We start from the raw sequence: 24608 nt of genomic DNA, 5'->3' as shown, positions 1-24608 counted from the left end.
GAAACAATCGTGGTAGGGCATCCTACAGGGAGAGGTTACCAGCACATCACCCTGTCATGGTTTTGCTTCTTCTAGAAAAATCCAAAGGCACAGTAGGTCTGTCAGTGGACAAGGAGAGGTTACTAGCACTTCACCTTGTCCTTTTCCCTGCTGTCCAGAAGGCACAGCAAAGCTAGAAGGAGAAATCGGCCAATCATCAGTAGGAGAATCCTCCCAAGGTGGAGGTCTTTTGCAGTGAGAATCATGGGTCCAGGCAGGTAGTCCTTGGCACTTCATGGAAGTGTTGGTGGTTAACAGGACTCAGAAAGGGCCTTTCCAGTGTGGAGCCAGAGCAGTCTTTCGCTGATGGACCTTTACATAGATCCAGGCTCCTGGTTCCAAGGAGTGGCATGGCTGCTAGGGTCTTTGGGCAGCGCTTCTTTACTTGTGAGAAAAGAAACCTAACTCATTTCATTGATGCCTGGCAGTGTTTTGCAGATCTCATAGCTGCTTGGGCACATTCAAGCCCCCCCTTTTCTTGGTTTTCAGCTAAGTCTTAGCTGCGAGCAGTGTCCTTGAATGGGGCCAATGTCTTATCTTTAGACTGAGCATACTAGCTATTTTTTCCCCAGTTAATTCGTTCTGTTCTTTTCCTTCTCCCTTCTTGGCTTCTTTTAACCTACAAAGGAAACTTCCACTCTTCACTCATACACCTTTTCCCAACAATGAACACATAAACATTGCCACTATACAGTACATTAGTCTTATTATTCAATGTATGCCACATATACCCTTCCAGTAAAATAACTTTATTACAGAGCTTTGGAGCAACAAGCCAGGACAAGCACACCCACTTTGAGAGTCCACTCAGTACAACCTCTTGTGTCCAATGGCTTCCCACCCTCCCCAGCCCTCTGGCTAGAAATCTGAGGTAGCCAGAAGGATCCCATGTGCAATATGGGAGTGGGTTAACTTTTCATGTCCTTGCTTCCAACGACTGTTGGTATGCAAATTTTAACAAGAATTTTTCCAGTTAAAAGATCTGGCCAATGAAGTTTCTTTTTCTTACTTAAGTAAATGTATTAGACTTTAGTATATCACGTTCTCCTGATTTATCCAAACACTTTGTATTCCAAGTTGAATAAAACAAGTATCTGCTTTTTTTTTAATTTAACCCTCCTGTTTGATTTTAAACTAGACTATTTGATGAAAATATTAAACACAGCAATTCTGGCCATGAGACAAACCCCAGAAGACAGGACATAGAACACAGAACATAATTCCTATTGTGCCAGTAAATGCATGGTACGTTGAATGCTGTTCAGCTGGCAGCAGTTTTCTCTGATTATCTGAAAGACAAAAAAAACAGAGGTCTACCCTTCTGGGCAGTCAGTCATTGCTTAAAAGATACAAATACCCTTGTTGATTTCAGGCAAAGAGGAATTACCCTGTATTTTCTTGTATATGTTTCATAGGCAGCCCAGGTTTCAGTGGCTTCTACCTTATCAGTTAGCTAATTTGCATTAATGGAGATGCTTTCTGGCTTGCTTCTGGATCCAAAGCTATTCACAGCTTAAAGATTCTTACCTTAAAGGGACATAATTAACTTTACCAGAATTTTGATTGCTTTTACTTTTAACTCCTGCTTTCAAACACTGAAAGAAAATATCACTACTTATAGTGGCCCCTTAGAGCCTAATAGGGTTTTAATTACATAGCACTATATACATTTCTTTAGCTAATTCGACTACATTGTTCATAGCCAAATAATTGCAATCAAATAATTTCTTGCCTGGATTTATTTACAAACATTTCAAAGACACCAAGAACTTTCCTCTTTAGCATTTTTACAAAGTTCAACTGCTGTTCCTCTAGCAACTACAGAGTTAACTTCTCACTTCTTCCTTAAATCACTTGCTTGTCTCCCAACAGCCAATTTTATCAACTCACATCACCATTTCAAGTATCATTTTCAAGTATTTCTCTTCCATTTTGGTGGCAAAGCCCACCAAACATCTCATTGAGATGGACGTGTTCCCAGGGAATGTCTCAATTACAAAGAATCAACATTTCCCAGCTGAAATAAATGTTCTGCTGGAAAACTTTCTTCTTTTTTTTCTTTCAGAAAGGACTTTTGGCTTCAAATTTTATTTTATTTTTAGACTGTGGCTTTTATGTTTTGTGGCACACAAGCAGACAAGTTAGAGAAAATATAAAATACTGTTGCTGAAAGTTTGCAATATCTTGTCAATTTGTTTATTAAGACCAGAACAACAGTACATAGGAACCCCAAAATCAGAGGAGAGAACATAGGCTACTGTCTATAACAGAGAGGCACAACTCACTGGGTACCTGCTGATTGACTGCTGCTAAGTCCCAATTTTGTTCTGCCTTACTGAGCTGCCTAGCATGCAAGCACTTACAGAAACCCTTCCCAACATGTAAAGTCACAGTATTCAATTTTAACACAACTGCAAATACACCAGAGCATCAATGGAATAAAATTGTCAGACACATAGAAAAACATAAACTCTTGAGCAATAGTCAACATGGTTTCTGTAAAGGAAATCGTGTCTTACTAATCTATTAGAGTTCTTTGAAGGGGTCAACAAATGTGGACAAGGGGGATCCAGTGGACATAGTGTACTTAGATTTCCAGAAAGCCTTTGACAAGGTCCCTCACCAAAGGCTCTTATGTAAATTAAGCTGTCATGGGATAAAGGAAAGGTCCTTTCATGGATTGAGAGCTAGGTAATAATTGGAGATATACCAATCTCCTAGAACTGGAAGGGACCTTGAAAGGTCATCAAGTCCAGCCCCCTGCCTTCACTAGCAGGACCAATTTTTGCCCTAGATTCCTAAGTGGCCTCCTCAAGGATTGAACTCACAACCCTGAGTTTAGCAGGCCAATGCTCAAACCACAGCTATCCCTCCCTGGTTAAAAGATAGGGAACAAAGGGTAGGAATTAATGGTCAATTCTCAGACTGGAGAGGGGTAACTAGTGGTGTTCCCCACGGGTCAGTCCTAGGACCAATCCTATTCAATTTATTCATAAATGATCTGGAGAAAGGGGTAAACAGTGAGGTGGCAAAGTTTGCAGATGATACTAAACTACTCAAGATAGTTAAGACCAAAGCAGATTGTGAAGAACTTCAAAAGATCTCACAAAACTAAGTGATTGGGCAACAAAATGGCAAATGAAATTTAATGTGGATAAATGTAAAGTAATGCATATTGGAAAAAATAACCCCAACTATACATACAACATGATGGGGGCTAATTTAGCTACAACGAGTCAGGAAAAGATCTTGGAGTTATCGTGGATAGTTCTCTGAAGATGTCCACGCAGTGTGCAGAGGCGGTCAAAAAAGCAAACAGGATGTTAGGAATCATTAAAAGGGGATAGAGAATAAGACTGAGAATATATTATTGCCCTTATATAAATCCATGGTACGCCCACACCTCGAATACTGTGTACAGATGTGGTCTCCTCACCTCAAAAAAGATATTCTAGCACTAGAAAGGTTCAGAAAAGAGCAACTAAAATGATTAGGGGGTTAGAGGGTCCCATATGAGGAAAGATTAAAGAGGCTAGGACTCTTCAGTTTGGAAAAGAGAAGACTAAGGGGGGACATGATAGAGTTATATAAAACCATGAGTGATGTTGAGAAAGTGGATAAGGAAAAGTTATTTACTTATTCCCATAATACAAGAACTAGGGGGTCACCAAATGAAATTAATAGGCAGCAGGTTTAAAACAAATAAAAGGAAGTTCTTCTTCACGCAGTGTACAGTCAACTTGTGGAACTCCTTACCTGAGGAGGTTGTGAAGGCTAGGACTATAACAATGTTTAAAAGGGGACTGGATAAATTCATGGTGGCTAAGTCCATAAATGGCTATTAGCCAGGATGGGTAAGAATGGTGTCCCTAGCCTCTGTTCGTCAGAGGATGGAGATGGATGGCAGGAGAGAGATCACTTGATCATTGCCTGTTAGGTTCACTCCCTCAGGGGCACCTGGCATTGGCCACTGTCGGTAGACAGATACTGGGCTAGATGGACCTTTGGTCTGACCCGGTACGGCCTTTCTTATGTTCTTAACATTTTCTGTTGTACAAGGTCTCTCCTTTTTTGGAACCCTTGTTTCTAAAAAAGCCATGCGACACTTGAATCAAATTTCAGTGACTAATTATCATGTGTGTGGCATCATCATTAATGCGTGTTCTATGTAGTTAGGTTATTGTCTTCTTTAGGAAATTTGGGGAAACAGGAGCCCTGGGAAACCCTGTTCCCCTCCTCCCCTCATACACACTGCACATTTGCTGCTACCTGGTGCTGGCTGAGCAGTAGCATTGTGACATCAGAGAGGATCCACCACTCAGCACCCGTCCCTCCAGTTCATTTGCAGCCCAGCTCAGCCCGGGTCACTCTCGCCAGCTGGGGCCGGGCAGCTCCCCTGCGCTGCGATCCAGCACCGGGCACCGCGGAGCACCGGGCAGGCTGTGCAGGGTGGGGAGGGATACTCGCATTGCTGACACCTGCCTGCCTCAGGGCTTTCTCCCTGCCCGCCGCGAGGAATATCAGGTTGCCACCTGTATAAGTGCAGGTAACTGTGCAAAAAGGGGCTAAAACTGGTTTTCTTTAATAATTGTATTCTCTGCCATGCATTGTCAGGGACTGAAGAAAGCACATGCCCAGCTTTCATTATCTGAAGATAACCTTCCAAATGTAAACCAGTGCAGACCTGTCTTCCTGCGTCTGCAAACTGGCAGTTCCAGAGCTTCGATTCCTCCTCACAATGCTGCCAAGCACTAGCAGCTTTGGTCAGTTTCACTGCTGTTATTCAGAACCCCAGGGGTGACGGTAAAACTGAGAAAAATGGTGCCACTTTCAGGAAAACTAAGTTCAAGCAGAATCAGGCACTGGAGCTATTCATAGAGAAGCTCAATCCCCGCTTCCCTCCTCCCGTGGAGTAGGAGGAGGGAGGGGATTTCTCCCTTTGGGTCTTGAAAAAAGAAGAGTGAAAAACAGGGTGCTGGGCTATGGGGGAGATCTGTGTGTGTCATGGCACTGCGGGTCTGTGTGGGGCATTGTGCAGTTATGGTGTGGGGCTGTGGGGAAGGGCACTGGGAGGGAGGAAGGAAGGGAGGGGAAATCTGTGTGTATTGGGAAACTAGAGAGTGGGGGTTTCTGTGTGGGGTGCTGGGCAGCTGTGGTGGGGCTGTGGGCAGGGGTGTGCTGGGCGAGGTGTGTGTGCACAGCACTGTGCATTTGTGGTGGAAGAGTTGTAGGGGGGTGCTGGGCAGGGGAGCTCTGTGGCACAGCATGGGCGCACCCCAATAGGAAAGGGCACGCTGGTAGCACAGGGCCAGGCGGACCAGTGTGCCTCTGGCTCCCAACGGGGCTGCGCACCTGTGTCTGTCTGTCTCCCCCCCAGCTCCACCAACGTGGCCTGATAGTTCACGCTTGCGATCTGGTCACCCTCCCGCTCCCTCCATCCTTCACTCCCTTCCCTGCGTCCCCCCAGCCCTGTCCTCTGTCCCGTCCCCTGTCTCCATCCGTCCCTGCCCCCTTCGTCCCCTCCGTCCCGTCCCTGCGTCCCCCCAGCCCCGCCCCGCCAGCTGCTTTGCCTGCGTCACGGCCCATCCCTTCCCCCCTTCCCTCCCCCACGTGTGCCGAGAACGTTTGTTTTGGTGGTTGCCGCGGTGACGGTGGGCGGAGCCCGGGTGACCACGCTGGTTGGGCGGGGCAGTGGGCGGTGACGTCACAAGTGGGGCGGCCCGGTCGCGCGGCGTGACAGTTCCGAACGGACAGTGTCAGCGCTCTGGGCGCGAGCCCCGCCCGCGAGGACACCCCCCCCTCCACCCCCCGCGCACCAGCTCGCAGCAGCAGCGGCTCCCCCCGGCAGCGGCGCGAGCAAGGAATCCCCGGGAGCCGTCTCGCGCCGCCCCCCGCTGCTGCTGCTGCTGCAGCTGCTGCCCGGCGGCGGGACCGCGGCTGGCCCCGCCCCCCTGCTCCGGAGGGGCCCGTCCGAGCTGTAATTAAAGGGTTTTTGTCTTGCAACTTTTTCATATTTTTGGTGCAACGTTTTTACCCCCCCCCCCCTTTGAGCCTCTCCCCAGCTGGACTCTCCGCCGGGCTCCCAGCCCGAGCAGCGCCTGACACTTCCCTGGGGTGGGGGGGGGGTGTCCCCCGCTCCCGTGGCACTTGATGGATCTCGGTGGCACAGCAGCGTGGATCCGGGTCCCGAGCAGCGGCTGCGTTACAGGGCTGCCTGGTTCTCTCCCCCGTGCTGTCTGCAGGCAGCCACCCGGCCAATTGGACACGGCTCTCAGCGGCACGCTGCTCCCCTCCCTCGCGATCCTCGCGGCGGGCAGGGAGAAAGCCCTGAGGCAGGCAGGTGTCAGCAATGCGAGTATCCCTCCCCACCCTGCACAGCCTGCCCGGTGCTCCGCGGTGCCCCGTGCTGGATCGCAGCGCAGGGGAGCTGCCCGGCCCCAGCTGGCGAGAGTGACCCGGGCTGAGCTGGGCTGCAAATGAACTGGAGGGACGGGTGCTGAGTGGTGGATCCTCTCTGATGTCACAATGCTACTGCTCAGCCAGCACCAGGTAGCAGCAAATGTGCAGTGTGTATGAGGGGAGGAGGGTTTCCCAGGGCTCCTGTTTCCCCAAATTTCCTAAAGAAGACAATAACCTAACTACATAGAACACGCATTAATGATGATGCCACACACATGATAATTAGTCACTGAAATTTGATTCAAGTGTCGCATGGCTTTTTTAGAAACAAGGGTTCCAAAAAAGGAGAGACCTTGTACAACAGAAAATGTTAAGAACATAAGAAAGGCCGTGCAGGTCAGACCAAAGGTCCATCTAGCCCAGTATCTGTCTACCGACAGTGGCCAATGCCAGGTGCCCCTGAGGAGTGAACCTAACAGGCAATGATCAAGTGATCTCTCTCCTGCCATCCATCTCCATCCTCTGACGAACAGAGGCTAGGGACACCATTCTTACCCATCCTGGCTAATAGCCATTTATGGACTTAGCCACCATGAATTTATCCAGTCCCCTTTTAAACATTGTTATAGTCCTAGCCTTCACAACCTCCTCAGGTAAGGAGTTCCACAAGTTGACTGTACACTGCGTGAAGAAGAACTTCCTTTTATTTGTTTTAAACCTGCTGCCTATTAATTTCATTTGGTGACCCCCTAGTTCTTGTATTATGGGAATAAGTAAATAACTTTTCCTTATCCACTTTCTCAACATCACTCATGGTTTTATATAACTCTATCATGTCCCCCCTTAGTCTTCTCTTTTCCAAACTGAAGAGTCCTAGCCTCTTTAATCTTTCCTCATATGGGACCCTCTCTAAACCCCTAATCATTTTAGTTGCTCTTTTCTGAACCTTTTCTAGTGCTAGAATATCTTTTTTGAGGTGAGAGACCACATCTGTACACAGTATTCGAGGTGTGGGCGTACCATGGATTTATATAAGGGCAATAATATATTCTCAGTCTTATTCTCTATCCCCTTTTTAATGATTCCTAACATCCTGTTTGCTTTTTTGACCGCCTCTGCACACTGCGTGGACATCTTCAGAGAACTATCCACGATAACTCCAAGATCTTTTTCCTGACTCGTTGTAGCTAAATTAGCCCCCATCATGTTGTATGTATAGTTGGGGTTATTTTTTCCAATGTGCATTACTTTACATTTATCCACATTAAATTTCATTTGCCATTTTGTTGCCCAATCACTTAGTTTTGTGAGATCTTTTTGAAGTTCTTCACAATCTGCTTTAGTCTTAACTATCTTGAGTAGTTTAGTATCATCTGCAAACTTTGCCACCTCACTGTTTACCCCTTTCTCCAGATCATTTATGAATAAATTGAATAGGATTGGTCCTAGGACTGACCCTTGGGGAACACCACTAGTTACCCCTCTCCAGTCTGAGAATTGACCATTAATTCCTACCCTTTGTTCCCTATCTTTTAACCAGGGGAGGGATAGCTCTGTGGTTTGAGCATTGGCCTGCTAAACTCAGGGTTGTGAGTTCAATCCTTGAGGAGGCCACTTAGGAATCTAGGGCAAAAATTGGTCCTGCTAGTGAAGGCAGGGGGCTGGACTTGATGACCTTTCAAGGTCCCTTCCAGTTCTAGGAGATTGGTATATCTCCAATTATTACCTAGCTCTCAATCCATGAAAGGACCTTTCCTTTTATCCCATGACAGCTTAATTTACATAAGAGCCTTTGGTGAGGGACCTTGTCAAAGGCTTTCTGGAAATCTAAGTACACTATGTCCACTGGATCCCCCTTGTCCACATTTGTTGACCCCTTCAAAGAACTCTAATAGATTAGTAAGACACGATTTCCCTTTACAGAAACCATGTTGACTATTGCTCAAGAGTTTATGTTTTTCTATGTGTCTGACAATTTTATTCCATTGATGCTCTGGTGTATTTGCAGTTGTGTTAAAATTGAATACTGTGACTTTACATGTTGGGAAGGGTTTCTGTAAGTGCTTGCATGCTAGGCAGCTCAGTAAGGCAGAACAAAATTGGGACTTAGCAGCAGTCAATCAGCAGGTACCCAGTGAGTTGTGCCTCTCTGTTATAGACAGTAGCCTATGTTCTCTCCCTCTGATTTTGGGGTTCCTATGTACTGTTGTTCTGGTCTTAATAAACAAATTGACAAGATATTGCAAACTTTCAGCAACAGTATTTTATATTTTCTCTAACTTGTCTGCTTGTGTGCCACAAAACATAAAAGCCACAGTCTAAAAATAAAATAAAATTTGAAGCCAAAAGTCCTTTCGAAAGAAAAAAAAGAAGAAAGTTTTCCAGCAGAACATTTATTTCAGCTGGGAAATGTTGATTCTTTGTAATTGAGACATTCCCTGGGAACACGTCCATCTCAATGAGATGTTTGGTGGGCTTTGCCACCAAAATGGAAGAGAAATACTTGAAAATGATACTTGAAATGGTGATGTGAGTTGATAAAATTGGCTGTTGGGAGACAAGCAAGTGATTTAAGGAAGAAGTGAGAAGTTAACTCTGTAGTTGCTAGAGGAACAGCAGTTGAACTTTGTAAAAATGCTAAAGAGGAAAGTTCTTGGTGTCTTTGAAATGTTTGTAAATAAATCCAGGCAAGAAATTATTTGATTGCAATTATTTGGCTATGAACAATGTAGTCAAATTAGCTAAAGAAATGTATATAGTGCTATGTAATTAAAACCCTATTAGGCTCTAAGGGGCCACTATAAGTAGTGATATTTTCTTTCAGTGTTTGAAAGCAGGAGTTAAAAGTAAAAAGCAATCAAAATTCTGGTAAAGTTAATTATGTCCCTTTTAAGGTAAGAATCTTTAAGCTGTGAATAGCTTTGGATCCAGAAGCAAGCCAGAAAGCATCTCCATTAATGCAAATTAGCTAACTGATAAGGTAGAAGCCACTGAAACCTGGGCTGCCTATGAAACATATACAAGAAAATACAGGGTAATTCCCCTCTTTTGCCTGAAATCAACAAGGGTATTTGTATCTTTTAAGCAATGACTGACTGCCCAGAAGGGTAGACCTCTGTTTTTTTTGTCTTTCAGATAATCAGAGAAAACTGCTGCCAGCTGAACAGCATTCAACGTACCATGCATTTACTGGCACAATAGGAATTATGTTCTGTGTTCTATGTCCTGTCTTCTGGGGTTTGTCTCATGGCCAGAATTGCTGTGTTTAATATTTTCATCAAATAGTCTAGTTTAAAATCAAACAGGAGGGTTAAATTAAAAAAAAAGCAGATACTTGTTTTATTCAACTTGGAATACAAAGTGTTTGGATAAATCAGGAGAACGTGATATACTAAAGTCTAATACATTTACTTAAGTAAGAAAAAGAAACTTCATTGGCCAGATCTTTTAACTGGAAAAAATTCTTGTTAAAATTTGCATACCAACAGTCGTTGGAAGCAAGGACATGAAAAGTTAACCCACTCCCCATATTGCACATGGGATCCTTCTGGCTACCTCAGATTTCTAGCCAGAGGGCTGGGGAGGGTGGGAAGCCATTGGACACAAGAGGTTGTACTGAGTGGACTCCTCAAAGTGGGTGTGCTTGTCCTGGCTTGTTGCTCCAAAGCTCTGTAATAAAGTTATTTTACTGGAAGGGTATATGTGGCATACATTGAATAATAAGACTAATGTACTGTATAGTGGCAATGTTTATGTGTTCATTGTTGGGAAAAGGTGTATGAGTGAAGAGTGGAAGTTTCCTTTGTAGGTTAAAAGAAGCCAAGAAGGGGAGAAGGAAAAAGAACAGAACAAATTAACTGGGGGAAAAAAATAGCTAGTATGCTCAGTCTAAAGATAAGACATTGGCCCCATTCAAGGACACTGCTCGCAGCTAAGACTTAGCTGAAAACCAAGAAAAGGGGGGGGCTTGAATGTGCCCAAGCAGCTATGAGATCTGCAAAACACTGCCAGGCATCAATGAAATGAGTTAGGTTTCTTTTCTCACAAGTAAGAAGCGCTGCCCAAAGACCCTAGCAGCCATGCCACTCCTTGGAACCAGGAGCCTGGATCTATGTAAAGGTCCATCAGCGAAAGACTGCTCTGGCTCCACACTGGAAAGGCCCTTTCTGAGTCCTGTTAACCACCAACACTTCCATGAAGTGCCAAGGACTACCTGCCTGGACCCATGATTCTCACTGCAAAAGACCCTCCACCTTGGGAGGATTCTCCTACTGATGATTGGCCGATTTCTCCTTCTAGCTTTGCTGTGCCTTCTGGACAGCAGGGAAAAGGACAAGGTGAAGTGCTAGTAACCTCTCCCTTGTCCACTGACAGACCTACTGTGCCTTTGGATTTTTCTAGAAGAAGCAAAACCATGACAGGGTGATGTGCTGGTAACCTCTCCCCTGTAGGATGCCCTACCACGATTGTTTCGGGAAAAAGAAGGGACACTTGCTCCACCAGAAATTGCCAAAGTCAGGAATTCCTGACTAGAAAGGACATTAAGAACTCAGCCTGGTGAAGAAACAAAGAATTATACACTAGCAGGAAGAAATTTGTGGGACCCGTGCTTGGGAATGTGGTATTGATTGGATGTTGGGGTTTATTTTACAGGCTGTGCCCTGTGTTTTGGATAAATCCTTCAGCATGTATTGCCCTCCTAATTGGATTTTAAATGACAAGTACCAAAGGCACCTTGTTGCCACTGCCCCTGCCATGTCCTCCATTACACTGTTACCCCTGTAATATATCCTGTCTGTTACAGCTCCATTTTGTTTCTTAAAGCTGTCCCCTTACTCCATTTTGTTCTTGTTCTCCTCTATGGCCGCCCCTCCTGGCTGTTAAGTTGTTTACCAGGGCCTCTGCCCTTCTCAAAGGAGGGCCCCTGAGTTGTCTAACCAGAGCCATTGCCCGTCTCAAAGGGATGGCCACTTATGCTAAGTGGGACCACTGCCCTGTTCAAAGGGTTAGTCCTGGTATCACCTTGTTAAAACCTGGGCTTGGTGTAGGGTGGCCACTGTCCAGAGCTGCAAGACCTATTGTGTTTTTAGGATCCTGGGCATGAGTCATACCTCTGGGCTCAGGGCTAGTCCAAACATGCCTCTGTGGCTGCCTGCAGTTTTTTCTCTGCCTCCCTCCTCCCTGTAAGAGGGGGAGCCAATCAGAGTTACTGGCGGGAAGCTGCCAGGGTTTGCCTTAAAAACAGACATTTTTTGAACAGACTTCAGAAAGGTTCTTGCATTGCTGCCTGGTCTGATCAACCAGGGGTTCTGGGGATCCTTTCTCCGCTCTCGTTTTATTTTTGAGCGTATCCCCGTTTTTAACCCCCCCCCACGAAGAACAAATGGCTGCCTGAGAGATCTCCTGATTATCAAGACTGTACCGAGCCTTCTGATGTGCTTGCTGTTTCTGCCTCTGCTGCTGCCTTGGGGGATGGTACGAATCCCTCTGTGAGACTTTCTATACTTTTATTTTATTATTTTAGCTGCTGGCTCTGTCTCCCCAGCACACAGACTCAAGCTAAACCTTGGTCTGTGTCCTAAAACCTCTCTTACAAACAACCCCCCCGCATCCTGGCTGCTGGCTCTGTCTCCCCAGCACACAGACTCAAGCTAAACCTTGGTCTGTGTTTTAAAATCTCTCTCTTAAACCCCGTGGCACTCTGCCACTGAAAGTAAGTTTGTGCTGCTGCTAAGTTCTGCTCCTGTGGGCTTTGCCTTGGACTGTTTTCAGCTGTATCCACTGCTGCAGTCACCGCCCCCCCTCTTTGGAGCTGTGTCCTGGACACACACCACTCAGCCCTCTGGAACTATCCTTAGCATAAGGTGCACCCATTAAGTTAAGTTTAGCATTATACTTTGTAAGTTAGGCTTAGAGAATTGTTGCATTGTGTTTTAATTTGTGTAGTCTTGGTTAAGTTAGCTCATAGATCAGATTTTGCTGTGTTCTGTATAATTGTAATTGTCTGTCTTCCCACTGCAAACATCCCCCCCGCCCAGCTTCTCTGTGTCTGTTTACCTTGTTACACTCTCTCTGCTGCTTAAGCTTGCAGCCTGTTTGTTCTGTCTCACTAAGTTTAAATCTCTAGCATAAAACCCCATTGGTTACTTTCTTCCTCTCTGATACCCCTCGCATTCTACATTTACACCACTGTGACACATTTTTACCTAAAATTGTTTGTTATTTAACACATTTTACCCATAACTGTTAGTTGGTTATATGCTGCTGTGACACACCTTTTTACATAGAAATCGCTAGCTACCTGTTACATTTATACCTCAGTGTTAACTGATTACCCACTGTATTGTATCCTACTGTGTTGTACCCCACTATTGAAACCCCCTTACTGTTCACCAAAAAAGAAACCCCTCCCCAGTTGTCTACCTTAACAACCCCATACCCCTCACTGCCGGGATAAGGAACAATTGAGGCCGTCACTGAAGTGAAGGAGGGAGATGATTTTCTGACAGGGAGGGACGGCACCTCTCAAAGGTGTTTGGCAGGCAGCCTCCTTCCCAGGTCTGTCCCAACAACACCCAGTTGAAAGGACCCTCCCAGCCCTCCTCAGCCCGGTGAAAAGGGCGAGTGAGTGAGCGTGGGGAGAGCGGCGACTGAGGAGATGGATTGAGCGGTCCGGGATCTCTGCGAAGGGGCGGGATGAGGGTGTTCAGTTTTGTTGGGTCAGAAAGTTGGCAACCCCAGATCCAGGGGAAACAACTCAAAGACCCAATGAGTCTGGCCAGGGGCAGGACATCAGCTTTGAGGGGAGGGGTGGGTGTGGCAGTGACATCACAAAGGCCTTTTGCAGGACCGCGGCCTATTGGGCAAAAGTGGTGGGGAGGGGGTGACCTCACAGAGAGACCCCAACATCAGCCGGGCAGGACAGAGGTGCAGGGCCAGGTCTGTCTCTGAGACCTCCCGGCTTTGCTGCCGCAAGTCTCCTTCGCGAGGTCTCTCCTCGAGGGCTGAGAGAGAATTCAGATTCATGGATGTGAGCATGAGGAGGAAACACTGGAGTTTTCTCCTTTCCTACCATGGATTGTGCTGAAAGAAACTTCCCTTTGACAAGGTAAGAGGCTGAGAGAGGTTTGGAACCTGTTCAGTCTGATCCACCTGGCGCAGGCAGCATTCTAGGCACAGACAGCGCTGGCTTCAGGTGGCAGAATTTGATTTCCTCCTAGGTTTTGATGGTTGGAATTCCTGGGGACATTGGGGTTTGTCCTTTTTGGTTTCTCTTTTCCTCTTTCCTCCCTCCTTTCCCCTCTTCTCTTGCTTCTTTTTTCCCTTTTCCCAGCTTCCCTCCCTCTACCGAAGAGGGATGTGTGTGGAGTGCGGCAGGGAGGGTATTGCTCTCATTGCAGCGGTCCTCACCAAGAGGTGGGGCTGGATCTGAGAGTGATCCCCTGTGATGGTGACCTGGGCCGTCCTTTGGGACATCTGGTGAGACCCTCAGCCGCCCGCCCCTCAGAGTCTCAGTGGTGATTGGCCGAGCAGGGGCTATTGAGAGTGAGGAGACTCAGGTCCTTTTGGTCTTTTTCAAATCAGGCAAAGAAGTCACAACCAATCCAATGTGCAGGATTAATCTGGCTGTTTCTCTCCAGTAATTGTCTCTTCGCAGGTGTTGATTTCCTCTAATGTTCTAGGTCTTCTAAAATACTTGCTGAATAATTCCACTGAACCACTGTTGGTCTGTAGCTCACTTGAGAGCACTTTCTTCTGATGAGTCAATGTATGAAATTCAAGATCTGAGAGAGAGTTTGAATGTCAGGAGCAGTGTTTCCTCTAATTTGCTATGTCCGTGTGCGGAATGAATTTTGCTGAGTGCACCAATACGGAGGTGAGGTGTGACACCTCACCTGTCTATTGGTGCTCATTCCAAACTTCATTCTGCAGATGGATCGTGTGTGAGGTGAGGCTGAAGGGTTAGGAGTGTGGAGGGGTCTGAGGTAGGGCAGAGGGTGGGCTGAAAGGGCTCTGTCTGGGGGTGCAGTGTGTGGGGTGGGGTTGGGGATGAGAGGCTGAGAGCTGGAGTAAAGGGTTGGGGTGCAGGGGTGTGAGGGCTCCGGCTAGGGATGCGGGCTCTGGGTTGGGGCTGGGAATGAGGGGTTTGGGATGTTATGCTTCAGTTTTTCCCTTATAAACTTAAGTCCTGTCTAACCTACAGGACGCTATGGGAATAAGACACCATGTTTTGTGGTGACATGACAAGAGCAGAGGGTGTGAGAACTACAGCAACAGAGATGGGAGGGGGGTTAGAGTCAGATTGTTTCAAATGCTGCATTCGTCGACTGACATTTAACAGCAACGCTTAGCTAACACAAAGGAGAAAGGAATTCTCTGCTAAAGATTCAACCTTCCCCTTTGGCCAACTCCACCCCTTCCCTGACTGGAGTGTGCTCACAACACCCCCCCCTCCAACACACACACACACACACACAAGCCCACAGCTGGGCACCCAGCACAAAGCAAGGGAGGGGGTTGCTTGGCTTACACTGGGCTACAATTTTTCAGAGGTCGTCTGCTTCAGAGATCAAATGTGCTATTTAGAATGTATTTTGATGTGCTCAATTCAAATATGACAAAACAACTGATTGGCTTCTGTTTCTAAGATATTTAAGTTTTTACATTTTATGTCTATGTATATTGTGTAGATAGCAGAGTTTTAATCATCAATTTTAAACCTAGGTCTTTTTGTGTGTTTATGGTTGCTTTACATGATAGTATTTCACCTCTCCTGTTTATGTAACAATTTAAAAATCAGCAAAAGGGTTATCTAGCTAAAATGTATTATGAAACAAAAGGCAAATACTATTCTGTACATAGTTTAGTCCTATTCAGTCTCTACTCGGCACTTCTTGGCTTGTCTCTTGTATTCATTAAATGGAGCATCTCCTGTCACTGTCCAGCAATAGTCTGCCAGCATTGATGGGCTCCAATTGACCTGATAGCGGTTCTCCATTGTTGCAATGTCCTGGTGAAATCGCTCACCGTGCTCGTCACTCACTGCTCCGCAGTTGGGTGGAAAAAAATCTAGATGAGAGTGCAAAAATGTCTCTTTAGTGACATGTTGCAACCAAGGCTTTGTATGCCTTGAGGAGGTTTCCACCAACAACCTGTAGTTGTCTGCCTTGTTGTTTCCGAGAAAATGTATTGCCACTAAGTGGAAGGCTTTCCATGCCGTCTTTTCCTTGCCACGCAGTGCATGGTCAAATGCATCATCTCGAAGTTCATGAATCTGAGGACCAACAAAGTCACCTTCCTTTATCTTAGCTTCACTTAACCTTGGGAATTTTCCACGGAGGTACTTGAAAGCTGCTTGTGTTTTGTCAATGGCTTTGACAAAGTTCTTCATCAGCCCCAGCTTTATGTGTAAGGGTGTTAACAAAATCTTCCTTGATTCAACAAGTGGTGCATGCTGAACACTGTTCCTCCCAGGTTCCAATGACTGTCGGAGTGGCCAACCTTTCTTGATGTAGTGGGAATCTGTTGCACGACTATCCCATTCGCAGAGAAAACAGCAGTACTTTGTGTATCCAGTCTGCAGACCAAGCAAGAGAGCAAGAACCTTCAAATCGCCACAAAGCTGCTTTATGCACCTCAAAAGTTGTTTCATGTTGTCCTAGGTTTCCTTCATATGGACTGCATGACCAAGTGGAATTGATGGCAAAACATTGCCATTCTACAATAAAACAGCTTTAAGGCTCGTCTTCGATGAATCAATGAACAGTCTCCACTCATGTGCATTGTGAATGATGTTGAGGCTGCCATCACACCATCAATGTTGTTACACGATACAAGATGGCCTTCCGTGAAGAAGATGGGACTAGATCCTTTTGACGGTCACGGAGCATGGAAACCCTAACATCACCTGCCAGGAGAGTCCACTGCTGTAGTGTGGAGCCCAACAGCTCTGCTTTACTCTTGGGTAGTTCCGAATCCCTGACAAGGTCATTCCCTTCACCTTGTGTTATGAGGTGTGGTTCAGAGGAGAAGGATGGGAGAAAATGTGGGTCCTGTGACATTGATGGTTCAGGACCAGAAGTTTCGTCCTCTTCCTCTTCCTCGTCTGACTCAAGTGAGAATGATTCTGGTGCATCAGGAAGTGTCAGTCCTTCTCCGTGGGGTACTGGGCATAGAGCTGATGGAATGTTTGGATAATGCAGCGTCCACGTTCTCTTCTTTGTCACTCCTTTCCCAACTGGAGGCACCATGTAGAAGTAACATTTGCTGGTATGATCTGTTGGCTCTCTCCACATCATTGGCACTGCAAAGGCATAGATTTCCTTTTGCTGTTCAACCACTGGCGAAGATTTGTTGCACAAGTGTTGCAGCATAAGTGTGGGGCCCACCTCTTGTCCTGATCTCCAATTTTGCAGCCAAAAGAAAAGTGATAGGCTTTCTTAACCATAGTGGTTCTACTGCACTTTTGTGATGCAAAAGTCACTTCACCACAAACATAGCAGAAGTTATCTGCACTGTTCACACAAGTACGAGGCATCCCTGCTCACTTTGGCTAAAAAGAAAAATCAAACGCTGACAAATAAGACAGCACGACACTGTATGATTTCTAGAGCTGATAAAGGGCAATTGGTTCAGCTTCATTATGATTGCATCATCCATGACTTCTAGGAATAACATGATGCAATTCATATCATGTATGATTCAATACCAGCATCAGATTGTATCCTTCATTGTTTTGCCTAAAAAGCAAGTACTGTCCAAACCCATTCATAGATTTATTCATAGGTCCAGTCAAAGATGGATTTCAGTCATTACTGGTTTAAACTGAGATCCCGTCCCTTTATAACTCACTTCTCCTCCGCCATTCCCAAGTCAAGGGTCATAAATACTGACCCAATAGCATATCTTGAAAACTAGAGCCAATCAAGAATTTTAAGAATCATTTTCGTTCTCAGTGACCCAGAATTAGTAAAGTTGGACTCCATTTATTTCAGAAGCATTTTGGCTGTAGAGCAGTGTAACAAGCCTCTCCTAGCTGCCTCCTGGTGGGGGGAGGCTGGGGAGCTGTGGGGACCTGTTTGAGAGGGTCACTAGTAGCAGCGTAGCACAGGAGGTGTCCTATCGGGTTGAGTCATTGCAGATGATGATGTCGTGCAGCAGACCCCCGTTTTGCCAACCTTGCATTAGGCAGCTTTCCATGTTAAGCGAACTCCCAGTGCCCACAGGTGCAGCAGCCGGCGATTTGTCCTGTGGCCACTAGGTGGCGCTGCAGCCTCGCACTTTCCCGTTCCCCCGGGTATGGGAAGGTTTGAGAAGGTGACCTGGCCCCACCCGGCCCCGGTTAGTTGCCGTCAGTGGGGTCTGCTGTGTAAGGGCTGAAAGAGTCAATTTGACTGGCATTTTATTATCTTTCAATCATGAAGGAGCAACTGCTTACCTGACTGAAGCATCTTATCGCGTTTCTAAATTAAAGTGTCTCCTCTTTGTGTGCGAAGAGACAGTTTAAGGGGACGCCACAAACGGGAGATGCTTTTGGTTTGGAAAACGAACTATTTTTGCAAAGATTTTTCATCCAAATTGATTTAGGATTAATGGGGTCAAATTCCATGCTGTGCCCTGTGGCTGTAAGGCATTGGAGAACTGCTGAAGAGGTTAAAGGCCGCAGAGCTGGGGAGCTGGGGGTGGGGCCTCCAAAGTTATTGTGCTCTGGTGAGACTGAGCAGTTGTGGGGATTGTGCAAGCTGTGGTGTTTACATGCACATAGAAATTGTAATGAAACTCCATTTTTAAAACCACTCATGTCTGGGAATGGAAGAGAAGCTCTTTGAAATAAGTGTCCCCTTCATACTCTTCAAGATCACTGGCTCCAACACTCAGCTGCCTCAGGGAACTCAGTGGTGGCGCATTTGAGGGCGGATCGAGAGGTTTCTGGTTCAAGTCCAGCTGCTCTCTTACATGTCCTCTTTTTTTAATTGATCTATATTTTCATATCCATCTCCTGTATGTTCAGGAGTTCCGCTGAATGGTGAAATTAATTTCACCATTCAACATTTTCCTGTTAAAATGTACAAACACTGAGCAAAGCTGTCCATCAGCTGAAATCTGTTCCAGTCCTCGAGGCGCTAGTTTGTTTTTATTCTTGAAACAAAGATAGAGTACGACTGTAGATTTGCAGGACCTTGTTCTCCACGAGTGATGCTGTGCAGAAGAAGAAGAACCAGTGGCTATAAAGTGGACACTAGGGTGTTTAGACTTGCCTTCCAAAGGGAATAATGGGGACAAAAGCCATATCTGGCTTCAAGAATAAGCTTAATGCGTTTATGGAGGATGGTATGATGGGATAGGCTAATTTTGGCAATGAATTTGGCAATTGATCTTTGATTCTCAGCAGGTAAGTATGCCCAGTGGTCTGGATGGGATGTTAGATAGGTGGGGATGTGAGTTCCTGCAGAGAATTCTCTCGTGGGTGCTGGCTGGTGAGTCTTGCCCACATGCTAAGGGTTTAAGTGATCAGCATCTCTGGGGTCGGGAAGGAATTTTCCTCCAGGGCAGATTGCCAGAGGCCCTGGAGGTTTCTCGCCTTCCTCTGCAGCATGGGGCACTGGTCACTTGCTGGAGGATTCTCTGCAGCTTGAGGTCTTCGAAGCACAATTTGAGGAGTTCAGTAAGTGAGACATAGGTTAGGGGTTTGATCTAGAAGTGGATGGGTGAGTTTGTGTGGCCTGCATTGTGAAGGAGGTGGGACTAGATGATCATTATGGTCCCTTCTGACCTTAGAGTCTATGAGACCATGAGACCATGGGAGGTGGGGAGGAGCTGTGAGGCCGGCGGGTGTGTGTGGTGCAGGGCATTTGGAGTGTGGGGGCTGCTGGGGGGCCGGTGGGTGCCTGGGCTGCTGCTGCTGCTGCCCCAGCCGGGTCTGTATGGGGGAGAGATCTGCATTAGCCCCCTTTGTGCCCAGCTCTGGGGGGCAGGGAGGGTTCGGACTCTTTGCGGTGGCTGGAGCCAGCCGCTGAGCCGGAGCCTGCCGGCGAGGGGAGAGACCTGGGGGAAAGAGCTGGGGCTGAGCAGGAAAGTGAGTTTGGAGCTGCAGCTCTCACCACCCCAGATCTGCCGCTGAGGCCAAAGCAGAGGGTTCTTTTGGTTCAGTTCCTGGCTAACCTGCATTGAGCTGTGCGCTCATTGCATACAATCCCTTCAAGCCTATCTTTGCGTAGTTAATCAATGTGTGTTCTATTTCCCCCTAAAACTCTGTGTTTTGCTAGATGTGCTTGGGGCACCTGCTCAGGACCAGAGACTGGTGCATGATCCTCTCCACTTGGAGGGAGGAGCAGACTGGGTAATAAACTGATCCCAATCAGAGAGGTTTCATATTGTTTTTTCATGTTGTCATAGGTTTTCTTCATATGGACTGCATGACCAAGTGGAATTGATGGCAAAACATTGCCATTATGCAGTAAAACAGCTTTAAGACTCGTCTTCAATGAATGAATGAACAGTCTCCACTCATGTGGATTGTGAATGATGTTGAGGGCTGCCATCACACCATCGGTTTTGTTGCACGCTACAAGATGGCCTTCCATGAAGAAGAATGGTTCAAGATCCTTTTGACGGCCAGGGAGCATGGAAACCCTAACATCACCTGCCAGGAGATTCCACTGCTGTAGTGCGGAGCCCAACAGCTCTGCCTTACTCTTGGGTAGTTCCGAATCCCTGACAAGGTCATTCCCTTCACCTTGTGTTATGAGGTGTCGTTCAGAGGAGGAGGATGGGAGAAAATGTGGGTCCTGTGACATTGATGGTTCAGGACCAGAAGTTTCGTCCTCTTCCTCTTCCTCGTCTGACTCAAGTGAGAATGATTGTGGTGCATCAGCAACCAGCTGTCCTTCTCCGTGGGGTACTGGGCATAGAGCTGATGGAATGTTTGGAGAATGCAGCGTCCACTTTTTCTTCTTTGTCACACCTTTCCCAACTGGAGGCACCATGTAGAAGTAACATTTGCTGGTATGATCTGTTGGCTCTCTCCACATCATTGGCACTGCAAAGGCATAAATTTCCTTTTCCTGTTCAAACACTGGTGAAGATTTGTTGCACAAGTGTTGCAGCATATGTGTGGGGCCCACCTCTTGTCCTGATCTCCTATTATGCAGCCAAAAGAAAAGTGATAGGCTTTCTTAACCATAGTGGTTCTACTGCACTTTGGTGATGCAAAAGTCACTTCACCACAAACATAGCAGAAGTTATCTGCACTGTTCACACAAGTACAAGGCATCTCTGCTCACTTTGGCTAAAGAGAAATGGGTCCCTTTGCAAAATCAAACACTGACAAATAAGAGAGCAAGACACTGTATGATTTAAATAGCTGATATAGGGCAATTGATTCAGCTTCCTTATGATTGCATCATCCATGACTTCTAGGAATAACATGATGCAATTCATATCATGTATGAGGCAATACCAGCTTCAGATTGCATCCTTCATTGTTTTGCCTAAAAGGAAGTACTGTCCAAACCCATTCATAGATTTATTCATAGATCCAGTCAAAGATGGATTTTAGTCATTACTGGTTTAAATTGAGATCCCGTCCCTTTATAACTCACTTCTCCTCCGCCATTCCCAAGTCAAGGGTCATAAATACTGACCCAATAGCATATCTTGAAAACTAGAGCCAATCAAGAATTTTAAGCATCATTTTCGTTCTCAGTGACCCAGAATTAGTAAAGTTTGACTATATTAATTTCAGAAGCATTTTGGCTGTAGAGGAGTGTAACAAGCCTCTCCTAGCTGCTCCTGGTGGGGGGAGGCTGGGGAGCTGTGGGGACCTGTTTGAGAGGGTCACTAGTAGCAGCGTAGCACAGGAGGTGTCCTATCGGGTTGAGTCATTGCAGATGATGATGTAGTGCAGCAGACCCCCGTTTTGCCAACCGTGCATTAGGCAGCTTTCCATGTTAAGCGAACTCCCAGTGCCCACAGGTGCAGCAGCCGGCGATTTGTCCTGTGGCCGCTAGGTGGCGCTGCAGCCTCTCACTTTCCCGTTCCCCAGGGTATGGGAAGGTTTGAGAAGGTGACCTGGCCCCACCCGGCCCCGTTAGTTGCCGTCAGTGGGGTCTGCTGTGTAAGGGCTGAAAGTCAATTTTACTGGCATTTTATGATCTTTCAATTATGAAGGGGAGCAACTGCTTACCCTGACTGAAGCATCTTATCTCGTTTCCAAATTAAAGTGTCTCCTCTTTGTGTGCGAAGAGACAGTTTAAGGGGACGCCACAAACAGGAGATGATTTTGCTTTGGAAAACAAAATATTTTTGCAATGATTTTTCATCCAAATTGATTCATGATTCCACAAATCAACCTTGATTAATGTTCCTGGTATTTTCTAACAGAAAACTGTGTCGATGAAAATTGCACGCACATCCCTTCAATTGCTGGCCTCTGTCCCTCCCCCGGGGGTCTTGGTGTCTGCTGATGACAGCAAGAGTGAGAGCTGTTGGCTTTTCTCTCTAGCTGTGCCATCGCTTTGCTGTGTGAGCTGGGATTGGTCATTTCCTCTCTCTGTACCTCAGCATCCCAATCTGTGTAATGGGAAATGAGACACGTCTGTAATGCCTGGCAGGAGCAAGGCTGGGCGAGAGAATGGACATTAAAGCACTTTGGGGAGGAGAAAGGGTTGTTTCATGGTGTTGAGTGCCAAGGCATTGTGACATTTGTGAAAATGTCTCGTGTAGAGAAAGAAGAAATGGTTGGGGACAAAGCTTGCAGGAGGATATGAATCAGAGAGGCCAGGGTATGTGTTTGGGGTCTCACCAGTGCTTCCCACCCCTTTCTGTCCTGTGGCAGGTGTAGCCCCTGACCCATGGCTCTCCCTTGCAGTATAGGCTCTGCACAAGGTCTTGGCCAACCTCTCAGGTGCCATGCTGGGAGCTGCTGCAGAATCCCCACATATAGACAGGCCCCAATACCTCTTGGTGGTGAGCCCAATGTGCGGGGCAGGGGCGGGAGAAGGAATTTGATCTTAATGCTGGGGAGACCTGGAACGGGTGACTGGAAGATCCATTTTCCAGCCTGTCCGCCTAGCTGGGATCCCACTGGGCCATCCAGAAGGTTGAAAAAGCTACTAGAGGAAGCTGTTCTAGAGTTGATTTTAACAAATAGGGAGGAACTCATTGAGAATTTGAAAGTAGAAGGCCGCTTGGGTGAAAGTGATCATGAAATCCTAGAGTTTGCAATTCTAAGGAAGGGTAGAAGGGAGTACAGCAAACTAGAGACAATGGATTTCAGGAAGGTGGATTTTAGTAGCTCAGAGCTGATAGGTACAGTCCCATGGGACTCAAGACTGAGGGAAAACAACTGAGGAGAGTTGGCACTTTTTCAAAGGGACACTATTAAGGGCCCAAAGCAAGCTATTCTGCTGGGTAGGAAAGATAAAAAATGTGGCAAAAGACCAGCTGGGCTTAACCACGAGATCTTGCATGATCTAAAAAATAAAAAGGAGTCATATAAAAAATGGAAACTAGGACAGATTACAAAGGATGAATATAGGCAAACAACACAGGAATGCAGGGCAAGATTAGAAAGGCAAAGGCACAAATGAGCTCAAACTAGCTATGGGAATAAAGGAAACAAGAAGACTTTTTATCAGTACATTAGAAGCAAGAGGAAGACCAAGGAGAGGTAGGCCCACTGCTCAGTGAGGAGGAGAAACAGTAAGAGGAAAGTTGGAATTGGCAGAGATGCTTAATGACTTCTTTGTTTCGGTCTTCACCGAGAAGTCTGAAGGAATACCTAAGAGAGTGAATGCTAATGGGAAGGGGCAGGCTTAGAAGATCAAATAAAAAAAGAAGTTAAAAATCACTTAGAAAAGTTAGATGCCTGCAAGTCACCAGGGCCTGCTGAAATGCCTCCTAGAATACTCAAGGAGCTGATAGAGGAGGTATGTGAGCCTCTAGCTATTCTCTTTGGAAAATCATGGGAGACAGGAGAGATTCCAGAAGACTGGAAAGGGCAAACATAGTGCCCATCTCTAAAAGGAAATAAAAACAAGCCAGGAAAGTACAGAGCAGTTAGTTTAACTTCTGTGCCAGGGAAGAGAATGGAGCAAGTAATTAAGGAAATCATCTGCAAACACTTGGAAGGTGGTAAGGTGATAGGGAATAGCCAGCATGGATTTGTAAAGAACAAATCATGTCAGAGCAATCTGAGAGATTTCTTTGATAGGATAACGAGTCTTGTGGATAAGGGAGAAGTGAAGGATGTGGTATACCTAGAGTTTAGTGAGGCATTTGATACGGTCTCGCATGATATTCTTATCAGTGAACTAGGCAAATACAATTTAGATGGGGCTACTCTAAGGTGGGTGCATAAGTGGCTGGATAACCGTACTCAGGAGTAGTTATGAATGGTTTCCAATCCTGCTGGAAAGGTAGACCAAGTGTGGTTCCACAGGGGTCTGTTTTGGGACTGGCTCTGTTCAATATCTTCATCAACGACTTAGATATTGGCCTAGAAAGTACGCTTATGAAGTTTGCAGATGATAACAAACTGGGAGGATTGCAACTGCTTTGGATGATAGCGTCATAATTCAAAATGATCTGGACAAACTGGAGAAGCGGTCTGAAGTTAACAGAATGCAGTTTAATAAAGACAAATGCAAAGTGCTCCATTTAGGAAGGAACAATCAGTTTCACACCTACAGAATGGGAAGAGACTGTCTAGGAAGGAGTACGGCAGAAAGGGATCTAGGGGTTATAGTGGAAACAAGCTAAATGTGAGTGAACAGTGTGATGCTGTTGCAAAAAAGCAAACGTGATTCTGGGATGCATTAACAGATGTGTTGTGAGCAAGACACGAGAAGTCATTCTTCCGCCCTACTCTGGGCTGGTTAGGCCCCAAGTGGAGTATTGTGTCCAGTTGTGGGCACCGCATTTCAAGAAAGATATGGAGAAATTGGAGAGGATCAGAGAAGAGCAACAAGAATGATTAAAGGTCTAGAGAACATGACCTATGAAGGAAGGCTGCAAGAATTGGGTTTGTTTAGTTTGGAAAAGAGAAGATTGAGAGGGGACATGATAGCAGTTTTCAGGTATCTCAAAGGGTGTCCTAAGGAGGAGAGAAAACTTGTTCACCATAGCCTCTAAGGAAAGAACAAGAAGCAATAGGCTTAAACTGCTGCAAG

Source organism: Mauremys reevesii, linkage group 17 (assembly GCF_016161935.1).
Source record: "Mauremys reevesii isolate NIE-2019 linkage group 17, ASM1616193v1, whole genome shotgun sequence".
NCBI classification, from domain to species: Eukaryota; Metazoa; Chordata; order Testudines; family Geoemydidae; genus Mauremys; species Mauremys reevesii.
This window is presented reverse-complemented; position numbering follows the sequence as displayed.